We start from the raw sequence: 20,651 nt of genomic DNA, 5'->3' as shown, positions 1-20,651 counted from the left end.
GTACGCCTTTACCGCCTCGGCTAGCCACCCCCGTCAAGTTTACGTGTACAGGAATAATGTTTAACTCTCTACACGATTGGCATACCTAAGTGGATTGCACTGTATGGTACTCTAGTTAAAAGTCACGAACATCTCAATTACTTGAAATATAAAGAGGAACTGTCTGTTGTATTTTTTTTTTGTGTGTGTGTACAACTGGCTTTACGTCGCACCGACATGGATACTGTAGGTCTTATGGCGACGGCTAGGATTGGGGGGAGGAAGCGGCTGTGACCTTAAGTAAGGTACAGCCCTAGCATTTATCTGGTGTGAAAATGGGAAACCATCTTCAGGGCTTCCAACAGTGAGGTTCGAGCCCACTATCTCCCGAATGCAAGCTCACAGCTACGTGCCCCTAACCGCACGGCCAACTCGCTCGATGTCTGACTTTCTTAATTCGAAGTCAGATGAATTGATTTCTTTCTTAACTATGAAAAGAGTGGGAGGAGGTAAGAAATCTAGCGCATATGACAGCTGACCATGTTTTTTTTTCTAAGTGTCATATGTCTTTACAACATCTAAAAATTTAATATTAATCCAGACCGTATTAAAAGCTTTATTTTACCATCACATGCAACATTTTAGATTTTGAAAATATCTGTAAATTTCCTGCGTCGTTTTCTCTGTAACCGTGTTCTCTCGACAACATTTTCTAACAGTTTAACAGGGCCTATGTGTCCTCGCCGACTGAGGACTGTCAACCCGTACTGTAAACCGCTTACTGTGGGTTACGAATTGGCCTAAAGGAGGTTTAAACCACTGTGATGCGTAGCTACTCAACGTCGCAAAGTTCGTACGGCTAGTCAGATAATACACTGACTAATTCGATTAATATAACTTCGAGTTATCGAAAATATATAACATGAATTATGTAGGATTCCTTCGAAATATGGAACATTCGAGTTATAGAAGTTCGAGTTATATTAATATTATTATTATTATTATTATTATTATTATTATTATTATTGAAGCCTCTGTGGCTCACGCGGCCTCTCATCGCTGGATACCGTCGTTCAAATCACGGTCACTTCATGTAAGCTTTGTGCTGGACAAAGCGGTGGCGGGACAGGTTTTTCTCGGGGTACTCCGGTTTTCCCTGTCATCTTTCATTCCAGCAACACTCTCCACTATCATTTCATTTCATCTGTCAGTCATTAATCATTGTCCCAGGGGAGTGTGACAGGCTTCGGTAGCCGGCTCAATTCCTATCCTCGCCGCAAGATGAGGGCTTCATTCGTTCCATCCCTGACCCAGTCACTGACTGGAAAACAGGTAGTAGGTTTCCATTCATTTTATATTATTATTATTATTATTATTATTATTATTATTATTATTATTATTATTATTATTATTTGATTGCGCTGTTCAGATGCTACATGTTATAAACCATTGGCACTTCAATGCGCTTCGGACATCAAAAGAGATGTGAACTTATCCGTGGTTTATTTAAACTATTTACGTTTAATACTGGGAATGGTGACTCAAGTCTTTACATCTAGTACTGTAGATGTTAAAGAAACAGCTTATCAACTTTGCCATGACCTTCATTCGAACCGTTGAAATTTTACTTTCATGACACACGTGAGTTAACATGCTTACCCATGGGCACAGAGTCTAATTTTCTAAAATAATAATAATAAGAAGAAGAAGAAGAAATAAATAAATAGATAGATAGATAGATAGATAGATAGATAGCGTAAATAAACTTTAATCATGTATGTTTACCCTTTAGTCCCGTTCCTGATATGGGGTCGGAGATGAGGTGAGATGAAATTATATACCACGTTTTTACGGCCTTACGCCAACTTAACTTGAGAACCAAATGAAGATGAAATGAATGATAGTTAGTGGTGAATGAAATTGTGTAAGGTGGTGAGAGGAATCGTCTGTGGCCAGGCATTTGCCTGGAATTGAAAATGGGAAACCACAAAAAAACATTCTCAGGACAACCGACGTTGGCGTTCGATCTAACTCGCCTCCCAAATGCACGGTTTGGCTCCCTAGCCGTAGCACGTCAACACGTGCGGCCTCTCCAAATTTGAATAATAAAATAGATAAATTAGCTCTAAGTAGATATTTCGCTACATGTTATTATTTCCACGTTACAATCTTAGGTGGCAAGCTAAGTAAACTTGAGCCATATTCAGGAGGAAACTACAACATAAAACGTGTTTTTTCGTGGTTAAGTGCTTTATACCAAAACAGCAGTATAAATTTTCGCCTTTCTTATACCGGTTCCACTATCTAAATTACTCAGGGGTATCAGTTCTTGCGTTTCTGGTTGGGGAGGGTGAAGGAGGTGCAAACGTAGCCCTTCGATTTCCGACCTGAGTATTCCGGATTCGAATCTTGGTGTCTTTCAATAGAATCAATAATAATAATGTTATTTGTTTTACGTCCCACTAACTACTTTTTAAGGTCTTCGGAGACGCCGAGGTGCCGGAATTTAGTCCCGCAGGAGTTCTTTAACGTGCCAGTAAATCTACCGACACGGGGCTGTCGTATTTGAGCACCTTCAATCAATAGAATCAGATCGTGTTGAGAGGAAGGTCATCCAGCCTTGAAAGCGACCTCAGCTACTATGTGTAGGCATTTTAATTTGAAGACACTGAGGTTGTCTGCGTGACAATTTCGCTGTTCCAAATGTGTCAGCAGTGATCTTTTACATGCTGACACTCCATTTCGTAGTGTTGAATGGCATTTTATCAGCCCTTCAAAAATCCGACTACTACATATATCGTTGCCGGGTTTCAACTCGCGATCCTAGGATCCGGAGAATACTTCTGGTCAGGCAGTATTTTCAACTTCACAGTCATAGTGACTCAAACTTATGAAAACAAAGCTGCGGCATTTTAGTTCATTTGTATCAAACACTTGTTTACTGGCTTTTAAAGGCCAGGCCATCATTGTAACTGAACACTCGACTATAGATCTGAAGAACTGGGCTACTTCTGGTACGAAGTTCCAACTCCAGCCCTGCAAAGTTGATTCTTGCTTCCCCGTAGGAAACATACACGTTTCCCAAGAAACTACAGTAGTAGGATACTACTAGAATTTAAATCTTCAAGAAAAGAAGGCATGCTTAACGTGACGGTTGATTTAGCGATCATAACAACAGAATTTCTACCTTGTTTTGTGTTGAATCCGAACCTCAATAATAATAATAATAATAATAATAATAATAATAATAATAATAATAATAATAATGGTTCGACGTCCCACCGACTACTTCTACAACTGAACGAATTGTCCGTGCGATTACGGTCGCGCAGCTGTGAGCTTGCATTCGCGAGATAGTCGGTTCGAACCCCACTGTCGGCAGCTCTGAAGATGGTTTTTCGTGGTTTTCCATTTTCACACCAGGCAAATGGTGGGGCTGCTCCTCAGTTAAGACCACGGCCGCTTCCTCCCCACTTTCCTATTCCATCGTCGCCATAAGACCTATCTGTGTTGGTGCGACGTAAATCAAATTGAAATAAAATAACTACTTCTACGGTTTTCAGAGATGTGCAGGTGCTTAAAATTTGACTCACAGGAGTTCTTTTACGTGCCAGTAAATATGCCAACACGAGGCTGGCATATCTTAGCACCTTCAAACATCACACGACTCAGACGAAATCGAACTCGGGAGTTCAGACTGTACCGTCTGAGCCACATTTATGTTTCATTTCATTACATTCGTATGTCTACATTGTAGACTGTTCCTGCCTTTCAGCGATCAGTCTGCAAACCTCTGTGAATAGATTAACTAATATTCTCTATTATTCTCTTTTCTTTAACTAGCTCTGTGGCCTCGTTTAGTTTCAAAATTCTTATCCTTGAAATATATTAAAAACTGTTACTTTGGTCCCTCCTCTGCTGCTCTTACCCTCCATCGCTTGGGCTATTCTCCTAGCTAACCTATACTACTCCATTCGCCTCACATTATCTCACCACTGAAGCCGGTTCGGTATATAGAGTACAGCTTCTTTCACTGAGTTTATTCTTAACCGCGTTTATCTCCTCATTCGGAAGAGCCTCCTGCCATTGTACCCACCTCTTTTTACCAGCAGTCATTCTGAGTACTTTCATCTGTTTTTTATGAATATGATAACCTACGTCCACCTATATTACACTCCAGTACAGCAAAGTTGGTCTGAAAGCCGATCAATGTAAAAACACTTTCATTCCAAAAAGAAATAAATATAATCCACATAGATTGCACTGGTTTTGAACCACGGCCGCCTTGACGAGGAACTACTTGAAAGAGACTGTCAGTTGCCATACAGAAAAGTACACGGGGCTGAACGGCGACAGTTCTAATGTAAATCAACCATAACAATAACAAGGACGACTGAGCAGTGCAGTTGACTATGCGCTTGCACCCTGCGCTCAAGGTTACGTATTCGAATCTGTCTTGTCCGTAGTCGTTCGAAACTTTAAGATGATTTACTGGTACGCTATAAACAGTATTTCCAGGGCAAAATTGCAGCACTTTGCAGATGATTAAGAAGTGCAATATGTTATTATGAACAGAAGTTTGGTTAATTACGTTCCTGGAACGTACTAATAGTCACTTCTGCTCAGAAGAGTTCAGACCGAATGTTTTGTAGCATACTTGCTATATAGGAGACCAAGATTCTGCTAAAAAAGGAACTGAACTTGTACTCGCTTGACAGAAGCCCCTGTGACTCCGCCCTCTGTCTCCCGGCCAACTGTTTCTCTAATGTCCTACAAAACTATTACAAATGCTTTACTTCAGTAATGTGATCCTGGCAGCTCACTGCCAAGAAGGTAGAGTTTATCTCATGCCATAATGTTCGCTCTTATCTACAAGATATGCCGTTAAACGATCATAAATTTGATAAGAACACGTCTAACAGAAAATTAATGAAGCACGACACTGATGTTATGAGGTTAAGTATCACGAAACTTACCTTTAAGTATTAACGAAGAAAAACTTGAAGAAATTTTCAATTTTTTTCTGCAACCGCTTTAGTAGAGGTTTCCTTCAATATTCAAAACACACTTCACAACATCATCACTTGGTAAATAATCCGATCACAACCTACTTATATGGAACACTGCTATGACAGCGATAACGGCTGTAAATATTAAATTGAAAATCACTGTAATTTTCACTTGCTGTAGACACTTCTTCTGGTGGGCACGCTGTCAACAGAGGCGGGTAGATGCAGTGGTACCACCCTACGCTCCAGACAACAGCACGACGGGCCTCGTTCAAGCCGACTGAGGAGCAGGCTAGCCGACAAGCACATCTGACGCCCACCGCAATCTCGCTCCCCTCCACAACGAGCTAGACCCGGGTGCATGAACCACGTGACGCTACCCGGCCAACCAGGAGCGATATTGACTACTTCGATTTCAAATACGTAAATGATGATAACTAGACAAAAACAAGGCAATAATGTTTAATATTTAACACATCCAGAGATCAAAGATAACAATCTAACTTCTTGGTGAGAAAGTTCACCGTTTTCATCCTCTCTTTTTAACTTCTGTTTTTTTTTTTTTAAATCTTCAGCGCTTGTAATTTAAATACATGCGGCCTTCTTACATCGTATTAGGTGGGTGCTGGAGGCCGTCCTTTGCTCGCTGCTTGGGATACACCTTTTTTGTCGTGTTCGAGTATGGCATCTTTAAATGCACAATGAAATATTTTTCTCATGCAGGGTTGTCAGATGTATCAGAATAGAATATGGAACAAAAATCTTGAAGTATAAAGAACCCCCTGTTTATTTTCATAGTTTACGGTATCCAAAGAACAGAAACGATATCAATTCTATTCTTCTTGTCGGGTTGAGTAGCTCAGACGGTGGAGCGTTGGTCTTCTGAGCCCAACTTGGCAGGTTGGATCCTGGCTCAGTCCAATGGTACTTGAAGGTGCTCAGATACGTCAGCCTCGTGTCGGTAGATTTACTGGTACGTCAAAGAACTCCTGCGGGGCAAAATTTCGACACCTCGGCGTCTCCAAAAACAATAAAAATAGACGTAAAAACAATATTACTATAACGCAAAAGAACTCCTGCGTTACACCATTCTGGCACCTCGGCGTCTCCGAAAACCGTAAAAAGTAGTTAGTGGGGTGTGAAGCAAAATAAAAACATATATAAAATAATAACATATCATAGGCTATACAGTCATTTACAAATTTGTGAGTGGATGAAATATTTTTATCATTGTTTAGAAGCTCTGAAGTCTATTATGAAGGCTTTGAATGGTGAGCTGAACTGAACTATTGTAGATATTGAAAAGTCTGTGAAGAGGAGAATTTCTATGAGCAGATGTTCTAACTTCCTCATTTTGAAATGTTAAATTTTTCTACTGGTGACCGTATAAACATGAAATTTAAAAGTGCCGGGAATTCAGAGTTATCTCTTCTACCATTTATAATTTTCTGAATTGTAGGTTGTAAAATTTTAAATTTGAGTGCTATTTTAAATTGATGAAACCCATTGTTCTAGCACGTAGCTTACAGTAAGTTACTCCTAATGCAGAAATCAAACTGCTCCAAACAAAACGTGACATTATTTTCTTTACGTGTCCTGAATTTTGACTTGAATTTGAATAATAGTAATAGTAATAATAATAATAATAATAATAGAGCCTCCGTGGCTCAGACGGCAGCGCGTCGGCCTCTCACCGCTGGATACCGTGGTTCAATCCCGGTCACTCCATGTGAGATTTGTGCTGGACAAAGCGGAGGCGGGACAGGTTTTTCTCCGGGTATTCCGGTTTTCCCTGTCATCTTTCATTCCAGCAACACTCTCCATTCTCCGTACAGGCCATGAAGGCCCTTGGAGGAGTGGAAGGTAAAGGCTTCCACCATTGTTAACCTCGGCACGTGATGGGGTAGAGTGGTTAGCTTTACGCCCGGCCGCTTTTTCCCCAGGAATTAACCTGGTACTCATTTTTGGTGTAGGCTGAGTGAACCTCAGGGCCATATGCACCTCCGGAAGTGAAAATCTCATTTCTTAAATTTTATGACTTCCTGACGGGGATTCGAACCCACGTCCTTCCGGACGAACCGAGCACGCCTTTACACTGACTGACAGAGCAAATGCAACACCAAGAAGGAGTGGTTCGAAAGGGATGAAAGTTGGGGAAAAAACAGAGACGGCACGGATGAATAATTGATGTTTATTTCAAACCGATATGCAGGTTATACAATGCGCACGGCATCGACTCAGTAGGTTGTAGGACCACCGCGAGCGGCGATGCACGCAGAAACTCGTCGAGGTACAGAGTCAATAAGAGTGCGGATGGTGTCCTGAGGGATGGTTCTCCATTCTCTGTCAACCATTTGCCAGAGTTGGTCGTCCGTACGAGGCTGGGGCAGAGTTTGCAAACGGCGTCCAATGAGATCCCACACGTGTTCGATTGGTGAGAGATCAGGAGAGTACGCTGGCCACAGAAGCATCTGTACACCTCGTAGAGCCTGTTGGGAGATGCGAGCAGTGTGTGGGCGGGCATTATCCTGCTGAAACAGAGCATTGGGCAGCCCCTGAAGGTACGGGAGTGCCACCGGCCGCAGCACATGCTGCACGTAGCGGTGGGCATTTAACGTGCCTTGAATACGCACTAGAGGTGACGTGGAATCATACGCAATAGCGCCCCAAACCATGATGCCGCGTTGTCTAGCGGTAGGGCGCTCCACAGTTACTGCCGGATTTGACCTTTCTCCACGCCGACGCCACACTCGTCTGCGGTGACTATCACTGACAGAACAGAAGCGTGACTCATCGGAGAAGACGACGTTCCGCCATTCCCTCATCCAAGTCGCTCTAGCCCGGCACCATGCCAGGCGTGCACGTCTATGCTGTGGAGTCAATGGTAGTCTTCTGAGCGGACGCCGGGAGTGCAGGCCTCCTTCAACCAATCGACGGGAAATTGTTCTGGTCGATATTGGAACAGCCAGGGTGTCTTGCACATGCTGAAGAATGGCGGTTGACGTGGCGTGCGGGGCTGCCACCGCTTGGCGGCGGATGCGCTGATCCTCGCGTGCTGACGTCACTCGGGCTGCGCCTGGACCCCTCGCACGTGCCACATGTCCCTGCGCCAACCATCTTCGCCACAGGCGCTGCACCGTGGACACATCCCTATGGGTATCGGCTGCGATTTGACGAAGCGACCAACCTGCCCTTCTCAGCCCGATCACCATACCCCTCGTAAAGTCGTCTGTCTGCTGGAAATGCCTCCGTTGACGGCGGCCTGGCATTCTTAGCTATACACGTGTCCTGTGGCACACGACAACACGTTCTACAATGACTGTCGGCTGAGAAATCACGGTACGAAGTGGGCCATTCGGCAACGCCGTGTCCCATTTATCGTTCGCTACGTGCGCAGCACAGCGGCGCATTTCACATCATGAGCATACCTCAGTGACGTCAGTCTACCCTGCAATTGGCATAAAGTTCTGACCACTCCTTCTTGGTGTTGCATTTGCTCTGTCAGTCAGTGTATCACTTTGGGAGTGGCGAGCCTATTGTACTAATAGGCTATTATGGTTCATTCATTACATCCCTGACCCGGTCAAAGACTGGAAAACAGGTTGTAGGTTTCAATAATAATAATAATAATAATAATAATAATAATAATAATAATAATAATAATAATAATAATAATAATAATAAAGTTATTCGCTTTACATCCCACTAACTACTTTTACGGTTTTCGGAGACGCCAAGGTGCCGGAATTTAGTCCCGTAGGAATTCTTTTACGTGCCAGTAAATCTACCGACACGAGGCTGACGTATTTGAGCACCTTCAAATACCACAGGACTGAGCCAGGATTAAACGCCTCAAACGTCTGAGCCTTTAACCCCGGCTAATTTAATTCTTCCTTTTCTACCGCTTTTCCCATACCTGTGCGGTTGCGGGTACGAACTGTATAGCTCAAGTGGATTTGGTCCTGTTTTACGGCCGAATAACCTTCCTGACGCCAACCGTATGCGGAGGGAGGTAATCACTATTGCGTGTCTCTGTTGTGGTTTTTAGTGTGGTGTATTGTCTGAATATGAAGAGGAGAGTCCCCGAGCCAGAAGAATTAATCAGACGCGATTAAAATCCCCGACCCGGCCGGAAATTGAACCCGGGACCCTCTGAACCGAAGGTCTCAGCGCTGACCAGCTAGCCAACGAGTCGGATAAATCTGACTCTGTTATTATACCGACCTTAATATAGAATCACAAAGAAACTCCTCATGCCGCTACAACCCTTATGGGTTTGGCCTAGCAAGCGACCACTGCTCAGTCCGATGGCCTGAAAATTATGAGGTGATGCATGGTCAGTGCGACGGATCCTCTCCCCCGTTATTCTTGTTTTTGTTTTTGTTTTTTTGTTTTTTGACGGGTGTCGCTATCTCGCAGTCAGATAGCTCCTTAGTTGTAATCACGAAGAATGGAAGGACCTCGAACTAGGTTGACCAGACGTCCTCTTTTATCCGCACATGTCCTCATTTTTAGACCATTGTCCGGGATCCAGGTGGATTATTAAAAAAAAAAAAAGAAATGTCCTCCGTTTTCAGTCAATCTGCTTATTTTGGGTGATCTGTTTTACTACTTCGTTTTATAATTTCGTGTGGCTATTACTAGCCGATTGCAGCCCTTGTAAGGCAGACCCTCCGATGAGGGTGGGCGGCATCTGCCATGTATATGTAACTGCGTGTTATTGTGGTGGAGGATAGTGTTACGTGTGGTGTGTGAGTTGCAGGGATGTTGGGGACATCACAAACACCCAGCCCCCGAGCCATTGGAATTAACCAATTAAGGTTACAAATCCCCGACCTGGCCGGGAATCGAACCAGGGACCCTCTGAACCGAAGGCCAGTACGCTGACCATTCAGCCAACGAGTCGGACACTTCGTTTTTATAAGTATTCTTCATTACGCGACATCATGATATCGTATCGTATCAGCTAATCACGCTAACCTCTACACCACAGAGGTGAACCTGTATGATAGAAATAAATACATTTTGATTATGTACTGTATGTCAAAATTAGAATATATACAGAGGCGTGAACATTATTAGACTCAACGCTATTATTTGATTATTTCCATTGTCGCAATACTTATTACTGCCTGCCCATAAAAATTACCGTAAATCTTTTTGTGCCGCGATGGAGGTCTTTTGCGTTTTACTGTTGTATGCAAGTTGTATTTTACTTCAACTACATCACAGATGACATTATAGTCAAGAGACACCTGTATCAATATTACATTCCAATGTTGAGGACATTTAATTCCTCTTTTCAGTGTAATTAGTTAAAATATAATTACATGAAGTGGTTATGTGATATTTTGTCTTACTTGAGAACTGGTATAATTCGCTGTGCTTTGTAACTTACTATATACTATCCATCCTGTTGGGAACTGATATTTTAGGATTGCCAACAGACCAAGAAATATTTATTCAATGTGATATTTAAAGACATACGAATATCACAGAATTTAGTACACCGGATTAATATTTGAATGAAAGACAGGGAGTTCCATGGCACAAATTAGAAAGACAAGTGAGGGCAAAAACTAAAACTATGGCAATTTTATTTTTTATCTTCTCCTTTGAGTCTAATAATGTTCACGCCTCTGTAAGTCCAAATTCAGACTCTCAGCGGAGGATTTTTTGGCCTTTTTCTTCCGGCATTGTCCTCATTTTAAAATGGTTTTGTTCTCTTCTTTATCTATTTGCATCTGATCACTCTACCTCAAACCAACCCTCAGGTCCAGGTAAAAATGTCGGACCTGGCCTTGAATCAAACCCGGGACCCCGAGTAAGGGGCAGGCACGCTAAACCTAGACCTCGGGACCGGCAATATAACGCCACCCGTTCTGTTTTTGCTTCATTCCTTTTCCTCTTCGTATACGTTGCCGACGGAACCGGAACTGCAAGTTAATACAGAAACATACTCTACACATGACTGAACAAATACACAGACTCATTACTCTAATTGCGAATGGAAGCGTACAGTTACATGACACGCCTACTGTGCAGCCAAGAAAAACATCCCTTGCTTGGAATAGTCTACTTTTTATGAACACGCAGAATGAAAATTATATAAATTACGAGAATGGAGAGGCATGATATGGTCAGTCGGTAAAATTTGACTATACCACATTCTTCTTTCAATCAATCAATCAATCAATCAATCAATCAATCAATCAATCAATGATTTGCATTTAGGTGTATCGCCTAGGCGGTTAGTTCTCCATCGATTGTTTACTCAACCATACTTACAAAGAACTTTGAAATTTATCGAACATTTCCCTTCGAAAATTATTCCAAGCCCACCTCTGTGGTGTAGTGGTTAGTGCGATTAACTGCCACACCCGGAGGTCCAAGTTCGATTCCCGACACTGCCACGCAATTTGAAACGTGGTACGACGGCTGGTACGGGGTCTACTCAGCCTCGGGAGGTCAACTGAGTAGAGGGTGTTTGATTTCCACCTCAACCGGGCGAGTTGGCCGTGCGCGTAGAGGCGCGCGGCTGTGAGCTTGCATCCGAGAGATAGTAGGTTCGAATCCCACTATCGGCAGCCCTGAAAATGGTTTTCCGTGGTTTCCCATTTTCACACCAGGCAAATGCTGGGGCTGTACCTTAATTAAGGCCACGGCCGCTTCCTTCCAACTCCTAGGCCTTTCCTATCCTATCGTCGCCATAAGACCTATCTGTGTCGGTGCGACGTAAAGCCCCAGCAAAAAAAAAAAAAGATTTCCACCTCAGCCATCCTCGAAGTGATTTTCCGTGGTTTCCCACTTCTCCTCCAGGCAAATGCCGGGATGGTACCTAACTTAAGGCCACGACCGCTTCCTTCCCTCTTCCTTTTGTATCCCTTCCAATCTCCCCTCCACAATGCACCTGTTCAGCATAGCAGGTGGGTCGGCCTGTGCAAGGTACTGGTCCTCGTCCCCAGTTGTATACCCTGACCCAAAGTCTCACGCTGCAGGACACTACTCTTGCGGCGGTAGAGAGGGAGAAATCAATCCCGGAGGGAAAGAATGAAATTATAAATTTAAGGGAATGGCAAGGCATGACATCTTCAGTCGGGACAATTTGACTGAACCACATTCCTCTTTCAATCAATCAATCAATCAATGATCATTTAGGGCTGTTGACCAGGTGGCATTTTCTCTATCAACTGTTTACCGAACAATTTATTAAATGCTTTCAGAGAAATTGGAAATTTATGTAACATTTCCCTTTGTAAATTATTCCAATCCCAAATTTTCCTTCCTATAAACGAATATTTGCTCCAATTTGTCCGCTTGAATTCCATCTTTATCTTCATATTATGATCCTTCCTACTTTTAAAAGCTCTAATCAAGCTTGTTCGACAATAATTGTCACTCCACGCCACTTCTCCTCTGACAGCTCAAAGTTTGCAACATTTCCGGAACACTCCTCTTTTGTTGGAAATCGGCAAGTACACATCGCGCTACTTTCCTTTGGATCTTTCCTTGTTTTCGTATCAAGTAGGCCTAATCCTGGTGTGTGTCCCATACACTGCGGTCTTACCAGAAATCTACACTGAGTGGCCAAAAATCAGGGGAAGGGGTGTCTCATTAGAAACTGTGCTGTGTGTGACCCCTGAGCGTTGTGGCTAGCTGAGCAGTTTGTCACAGACACCAGTGTCGTGAAGATGGCAACACGTCGCGAGTTCACTGACTTTGAACGTGGGATGATCATCGGCGCACGGTCCATGGGTCATAACATTGCGCAGATTACACGCGAATTCAGATTCCGAGGTCAACAATTTCGAGGGTGGATCTGCGATATCGCAGAGAGAATGTTTCTACCCGCATAAACCGCCTCATGGGAAGACCACAGGTGTTGAACGAACGGATATCACAACGCCTCCGCAGAGCCATACTGTATGTCGGCGGGCTACTGTGAGTCAGATCACCACCCAGTTGAATGTTGGGAGTCAGGAACCCATTTCTACCAGGGCTGTAACGAGGCAACTACACCGCGTAGGCTTCGCCAGCCGACAACCAACTCATGTCCCTTTGTCGACACCTCGACACAGAGCTCAACGGCGTGCATGGGAAACCACGGAAAACTATCTTCAGGGCTGCCGAAATTGGGGTTCGAAACCACTATCTCCCGAATACTGGATACTGGTCGCACTTCAGCGACTGCAGCTATCGAGCTCGGTAAACTTGCAATATATATATCCTAATGTCACTCTGCACGGAAATAGTCAGGGTGGTTTTGGAGAATCAGTCAGTTTGTACGTAGAAAAAAAATTGCCAATGGTGTATAGTTAGCAGTTCAGCGGCTTAAACCAAGGAGGCAGTCAAATAAAACCTATTAAACGATATTTTTAATAATCTTTCAGTAATGAATAATCGCTTTGTTTATGTAATTTGACAATATATTACATTACAGTATCTCTACGCATTGTGATTAAATTTTAATTAGTTATTCATAGGTTTTACATTTTATTTGAGTGGGCTCGAACTTTTATTTTGGTAGGTGGGCCCTTGTCACATTCGTTACGCCCCTGCCTACCGGGAATCGAACCTGGGACCCCTGTGACCAAAGGCCAGCAAGCTAACCATTTTGCCATGGAGCTAATCAGGACATCAGGACAGTAATTAAAACTGAGAGGACATTTCCCCTTGCTAAAAATTACAACCTGAATTTTCATCTCGTCTGCTGTCCATCTCAGAACATTGTCTAGGTTTTTTTATAATGGCAAAAGCATTGTTTTGTGAACGGTTTGGTATGATTTATTTCATCTCCGCAAGCTGGTGTAGAATTTGGTAAAATTGAATACCCATTACGGTATAAAGCTCCATTTTCAAGAGCCCTCCTAAACCCGATACCAGTGCGAGCGCTTCGGTGATCTTCGCTTCCCTCTCACCCCTCGCCAATTGCCAGACTTAACTATGAATGCTAATCCAGGAGAAGTGGGTGTTAGTGGTGCCGGCTGTCCAAAAAGTAAATGAATAATAATAATAATAATAATAATAATAATAATAATAATAATAATAATAATAATAATAAGAAGAAGAAGAAGAAGAAGAAGAATATTTGTCCGGCTCTTTAGCGGAATGGTCAGAGAAGTGGCCTTCAGTTCACAGAGCCCCACGTTCGATTCCCGGGTGGACCGAAGATTTTAGCCGTAAATATCCTTGTCTGTACGATACAACGTCAAATTATTATAGACACGTAACCATGAAAGAAGACAACTGCTGCAAGAAATAAGTGAAACTCTGAAAATCGATTGTGCGTATGATTTATTGCGTTTACATACATTTTTAAAATGTTCAATTCCTTGGCTGAATGGTCGGCGTTGAGGTCTTCGGTTCAGAGGGTCCCGGGTTTGATTCCCGGCCGGATCGAGGATTTTAATTGCATCTGATTAATTCTTCTGGCTCGGGGACTGGATGTTTGTGTATGGCCCAACACACCCCTCTTCATATTCAGACAACACAGCATACTACCAACACCACATAAACACCCAATGGCGATTATATCCCTTCACATAAGTTTCGCGTCAAGAAGGGCATTCTGTAGTAAAACAGGGCCAAATCATATGTGCTACACAGTTCGCACCCACGACCCCACAAGTGTGGAAAAATGCGGTGGGAGGAAAAGCATACATTTTTAGAATGTAGTTACTTCTTATTGCCGACCCCAGGTTGGATTCCCAGCCAGGTCAGTTATTTTTACCTGATTCTGAGGACTAGTTCGGGGTCCCCTCAGCTTATGTGATTACAATTGAGGAGCTATTTGACGTAAAACAGCGATTCGTCGTGCGGACCACACGACACTTCGTAATCTTCAGGTCTTCGGGTTGAGCAGCGGTTGCTTGATAGACCAAGGCCCTTTGAGTCTGTTGCTCCATGGGGTTTCGTTTGGGCTTTGGAGTGAATGCGTTAAAGCAAAAGTGTAAAAAAACCTCAAGGTGTAAGCCTACTTTTATTCAAGCGTGTATAACAATTCAAAAGAATCTGGTTCAGGTCTAGCTGATAGGCGTATATTTCCAGTGTGAAGTGGTTTGAAACTATGGATGCAGTAGTCAATGGCTTTCGTGATCTCTCTTATAAAAGCATTTGGAAACATAGCTAAACAAATCTAGATCAATGAATATTGAAATTTCATGATCGCACTGTAATCGAAAGTCGAAAGTGAAAATTCAATTACCAATGACTTGGCCCACAACGAGTGACTTGCGCACTCTACAGTGTGATGGCAGTAGTACCAGATCTGTAGCTTAGATCCTTTCCAACAGAACAAATATGACCTAAGCCACCATAGCTCAATTGGTAGAGCAACCGACGCGAAATCGGGAGGTTGTGGGTTCGGATACCACTGGTCTCCGGTTGGCCATGTTCTCTACCTAACATCTCTTCAACACGTACTATGTACATATAACACGACCTAATAGGTTGAAAGTCGATTTACAATCTAGATCAACTATTTTTCTGTAAACGATCCGGTACACGACATTCTGGCCAAACATTATACTACTACTAGCTTTAGCAGTAGTGTGTAAACGTCCATATTCGGAATCGGAAGAGCAAATGGGACAGTGCACTTTACTTGCTACTCTACTAGCGTGATACTCCATCCGTATAAACTAGCCTTCACATCAGAAGGAACAAGCAATGCTTGTGAGGCATTCGAGAGGGGGTTTTGGTCTTTACCTTAACAGTGCACATCCAGTGTATTCCTGAGCCTCCAAAAACGGGATGGAAAATGGAGGAATGAGCCCGCGCGCAGTTGACCTATACCCAAAACTGTCTGCCGCACGCAGTCGGGATCCTCCGTTTGTTGTTGTTAGTCATAGTGTAAAATTTTGAAACACTTAGGGTACGTGTGAGTTTGTATATGACTGTGTTGTAATGTCAAGCTAGTAGTAAGCTCAACCTATAGTATTGTAAGCCGTAGTGTTAAGCACTGGAAATACTTAAGTTGTGCGTAAATTTGTATATGATGGCGCTGGATTTAGAATGTTAAACTAGTAGTATTTCTTGTAATATTTCCTTTCCATGGAATTTCTTGCAGTAGTAGTAGTAGTAGTAGTAGTAGTAGTAGTAGTAGTAGTAGTAGTTGTTGTTATTGTTGGGTAATTATGTTTTAACTTTATTTTATTATCACACTGCTGTAAATGATCATTGCCATTGGGATATTTCCCAGTTGTGATGTATTTGTTGTTAATAATAATAATATTAATAATAATAATAATAATAATAATAATAATAATTGTACCGGGCGGTACACCTCCACGCCGCTAATTTAAAATGTGTGCCAATTGAAACTCCTCTGCTGGAGGAAGTCTGAACTTTATCGACGGTATTAATTTTCAAGTTTCTCGGAAGATGTCACTACTTGGAAAGTTTGGAGTTTTTGAACTGTGCCACTTTTGATGTATTTTTGTTTTACCGGTAGTAAGAAGTGTGAACTTTCTCTTCTAGAGGACACTACTGAAGAACTACAATAGTGCACCCTAGTGCGAAGAAAAAGAACTGTTCTTTTGGAGAAAATTTAATTTCAAAAGTTTGTTCTTTGTTAAATTTCCTTCTGTCATTGTTTAAGTTGGCAATATTAACCCTTTCTTTCCCCTTGTTTTAAATTTAGCCAATCCCGAATTTCTTTCATTAATTTCTGACCAATCGGATGTATCTTCCCCCAACTGGAATATGTTGCTGTATCCTACCCAATAAAAAGTTTGTGGGAGGGTGTTCTCATTCCCCTAACGCCTCGAACTTTCCGCGAGAGTATATAAACTGCTGATTTTAGGGTCTCCGGGCCACTTCTGCTCCATCTTTTCGTGTGTAAAGTACATCGCAGGGGGCGGGAAGCGCCTCTTTCTTCGGCGGCAGTCAACAACCAGGTAATGGCCGATTAATTACTTCTTTTCTTGCTTGCTCAGCAGTTTAACTCTCGGGGCGGGTCCGAAGTTTTTCCATTATGTAACCTTCCTTAAAATGTAAAGAAACTTGTATCTATTCCATCTTTTAAACTGCATATCGGGATAGAGAGTGCTTAACCCTCTCGAGCTCCCAATCATATTGTTTTGAGGTGAACTTATTTTTCTCAACCTATTCTTCGTTAACGTAAAGCAAATTGTTCTTTTCTAAAGTCACCTCTGTAGTATGGGATTAGCCCTTGCATTAGTGGCCTAGAGCCAGATTAGGTTTTAAAAACAAGTGTATTAGGAGTGCTGATCGCCTCCTCTCAAATTGTTATTTTAGAGGTCATGTAATTAACCTTCTTGTCATTTAACAGACCTCAGTAGGTTGGGTATTTTACCCCTGTGTATATGTCCTGAAAGGACAGCTTGAAAGTGGAATTAGGTGGGGCCTTTGACAGGCCTGAATTTTGAGAGCAAGTTGCTCTTTTTCTGAAAATTTTGTTTTCTGCGCGCCTCAAGGAGGCCTTACTGTGTATTTTGGAGCAAGTGCTCCTAGGCATGAATGGGGTTCTCTGCCCCTCTGTTGACACTTGTGTTTGGGGTAAAACTGAGCTAATTGCTCAAGGATTGTGATCGCGGGGCTCGAAGCCCAAATCCTGTAAATACTGTAATTGTACTTTTGTTGCCTTGCTACTCTGTACCTGCCATGTTTGTTATTTCTTGATTTTGAAAAGAAAATATAACCTTGTTAAATTTTAAATTCACTTTAATTTCGTAGCCTGAGACCTATTCACCACCCCGCACCTTCTTTCACGCATAACTACCACAAAAACACGGTAACAAGTGGTAGCAGAGCGTGGTTGAATGGGTCTCATTTTAGCCCATTTTGACGGCTAAACATTGTTTTGATCCGAACTCTAACCATTTTCTCAGTTGCTGGAATTTTTTGAGTTTTTCAAAATTGTTCTGTCATCATGCCCGGTCCTCGCGATGTTCTCCATCTTAACTATTTGCGCAAGGAGGAGTTGATCTATGAATTGACTATTAGAAATGTGCAATCTGGAGGCACGGTTGCGGTAGACACAAACAAGCTTAGAGAGTCCCTTGATTTGCCCATTTCCATCCCCACCTTGGGAGAGAAAGAAATTGACGACTCTCTTTCCACGATCGTCGAGAATATTACTGGGCTAGCATCTGTAGTTAGTTTTTTTTTATGAAAATGATCCTTCTCCTAATCAAATTAAGCGTGTGCAAGCCAGGCTGTTTCATTTCTCAAATAGAGTTAACGATCTGTTGTCTCTAAAGTTGAATGACGTTCAGAAGAAGGAGGCTAGTACGCTACTTGAAAATATTTCTGAGTTATCTAGCAAGGTCACTCAATTGTTAACTGGGGAAATTCCTCCCAAAATTGATCAACCCACCACGATGAATGCAGGTTCCGAGGAAGAGCCTCATAAGGGAGAAGTTAATAGGATAACCGTTGCTGCTCAAACCATCTCTGCCCCATTGGACAACGAGTCTGGACGCCGTGCATCGTTGAATAATATACGTTCGGAATTAACTTCCTTGCCATTGAAACCTTTACCTACTATGTCACCCGGGTTTAGCAGCTTGCCTCATCCATTGGCAATGTTGCTCAAAGGTATCTCTAAGTTTTCCGTTAATACCACCAGTGACGTAATTTCATTCTTAAGATTTTTAGTTGAATTTCAGGACCATGCCCTTGTGTTTTCTCTTTCTCCATGCCAAATTTTGCAAATCATCTACCTTTATGCAATTGGTATTCTCTCAGACAAAATAGTAAGAGCCATAGCCGAACAGTCATCTATTGAAGATTTTCATGCACACTTGCTTGCAAATTTTATTCCCGCCCGCGCGAGGTCATCTCTGATTCAGAAGTACTATTATCGAGTACAGAGATTGGATGAAAATCTGGCTGATTTCATACAAGACATTAAGTTTTATACTAGGGTGTTTGCCCTTCATTTTCCTGAATTTCACCACCCTATAGGTCATATTTGTGTTTCGCGGCGTGCCCGCAAACTTTCTCTGAACTTGAAGCGTTGGCCGCCTCAGCGGAAGGAGTGAGGTACGCCGATTCCTTGCGTGTCGCGAAAGAACCCCCACCTTCCTTTAGTAATACTCGGCCTCCACCTCGCCGACCAGTCACACCCCGTAAATGTTATGCTTGCGGGTCGCCCGACCATCTGCGCAATAAGTGTCCACTGATCAAGTCGAGTGGGACAAGGAATGGGGCTGGTTCATCACAAGGCTGTTTTAAATGTGGGGCTTTCTCACATATCGCCAAAAATTGCCCAAATTCAAATAGCACCCCCTCCTGCTCAACTTCTGGTGCAACTTCCAACAACAATCAAAAGTGACTAGTGGCTTCGGCTGAGTCAACTAATCCATCTTCCCGAGACTCAGCCCCGGGTAAACAGGTTGTAAATTCAGGGAACGATCAGTCTTCAAATTCGTCTTTTGAATGCCCTAAAGAGTGTCTTAGGATTGCGGCGGGTTCCCCCGCGCCTGTTCCTTTTCTTAAGATTGAGTTAAATAATGAACCTGTAACAGCTCTCTTAGATTCAGGCAGTGTTTGTTCGATTATTTCGGCTGAATGGTATTCAAAATTGAAGTCTGTTTGTAAACTACCTGACTATGTCTCTTCTCCTGTTCAATATGTTTCGGCTAATTCATCTCCATTGGAAATCCTAGGTGCTGTAAATGTCAAAATTCGTATTTTTAAATTTACATGGAAAATCAAATTGTTTGTGGCTAAGCACTTGTCTTGCCCCATTATATTGGGAGCTGACTTCATTTCTTACACTGGTCTTGTGCTCGATCTCCAGAGTAGGTCGTGCACATTCAAATTTGCGTCCAATTGTAAAATTCCCTTGTTAAAGTGTAATTCTGTATCATGTTCATCTATTTCGCCTACCCAGGATGAGATGTTGTTAGACCTTAGACATCTACCTGAGGAGCAGGCTGATAGTATTCGTAAGTTGTGTCAGTCGTTTCCAGAGGTGTTCTCTGATACTCTTGGTGTTACTGACCTTATTGAATACAAAATTGAGGTCACGGATTCGATTCCTGTCCGTTTTCCACCTTATAGGCTATCTCCACCTAAAATGAAGGCTCTGAAAGAAATCATCGATCAGATGTTGAAGGACGGTATTATTAGGCCCTCTAAGTCGGCGTATTCTTCGCCTATTTTTCTAGTCCCGAAACCCCAAGGAGGCTTCAGGCCTGTCATTGGTTATAGGGCTCTCAATCGGAAGGTGGTGTTACAATCTGTGCCCCTTCCCGACCTTCATTCTTGTTTTTCATGGTTTCGTAAGGCCAAGTTCTTTACTATCTTGGACTTGAATCAAGCCTACAATCAAATTCCCCTGGCGGAAGAGTCTAAACATCTTACAGCGTTTGCCACGGACTGGAATTTATACGAATACAACCGTGTGCCTTTCGGGCTCCCCACGGGAGCAGCTGTACTCACTAGGCTGCTAGATAGGGTCTTCTCTGACATCAAATTTGAGTATTTGTATCACTATTTGAATGATGTCGTATTTTCGGAGACCTTTGAAGAACATCTAGATCATCTGCGAGAAGTTCTCAATCGCCTTCGTAAGGCTGGGTTAACTGTCAAGTTGTCCAAGGTTGCCTTTGCTAAGCCCTCTATGTCATTCCTAGGGCATATTGTGTCACCTGATGGTGTAGCAGTCGATCATTCTAGAACACAGGCCATCCG

At 42.7% G+C, this 20,651-nt stretch overlaps 1 protein-coding gene across 2 annotated transcripts in view; it reads right to left on the bottom strand.

The window, feature by feature from the left end:
- The window catches only part of LOC136857582 (SH2 domain-containing protein 4A), a 599,033-nt gene extending 593,758 nt beyond the window's left edge, over positions 1-5,275 (bottom strand). For both annotated transcript variants that reach the window (XM_067136357.2, XM_067136358.2), the window contains exon 1: positions 4,956-5,275. The gene's annotated coding sequence lies outside the window, so the exon portion shown is untranslated. The remainder of the gene's footprint in view (positions 1-4,955) is intronic.
- Between the last annotated feature and the right edge of the window lie 15,376 nt (positions 5,276-20,651).

The sequence above is a fragment of the Anabrus simplex genome, chromosome 1 (genome assembly GCF_040414725.1).
Source record: "Anabrus simplex isolate iqAnaSimp1 chromosome 1, ASM4041472v1, whole genome shotgun sequence".
Taxonomy (NCBI): Eukaryota; Metazoa; Arthropoda; class Insecta; order Orthoptera; family Tettigoniidae; genus Anabrus; species Anabrus simplex.
The sequence above is the reverse complement of the archived record's forward strand: the minus strand, read 5'-3'. Positions and strand labels throughout refer to the sequence as shown.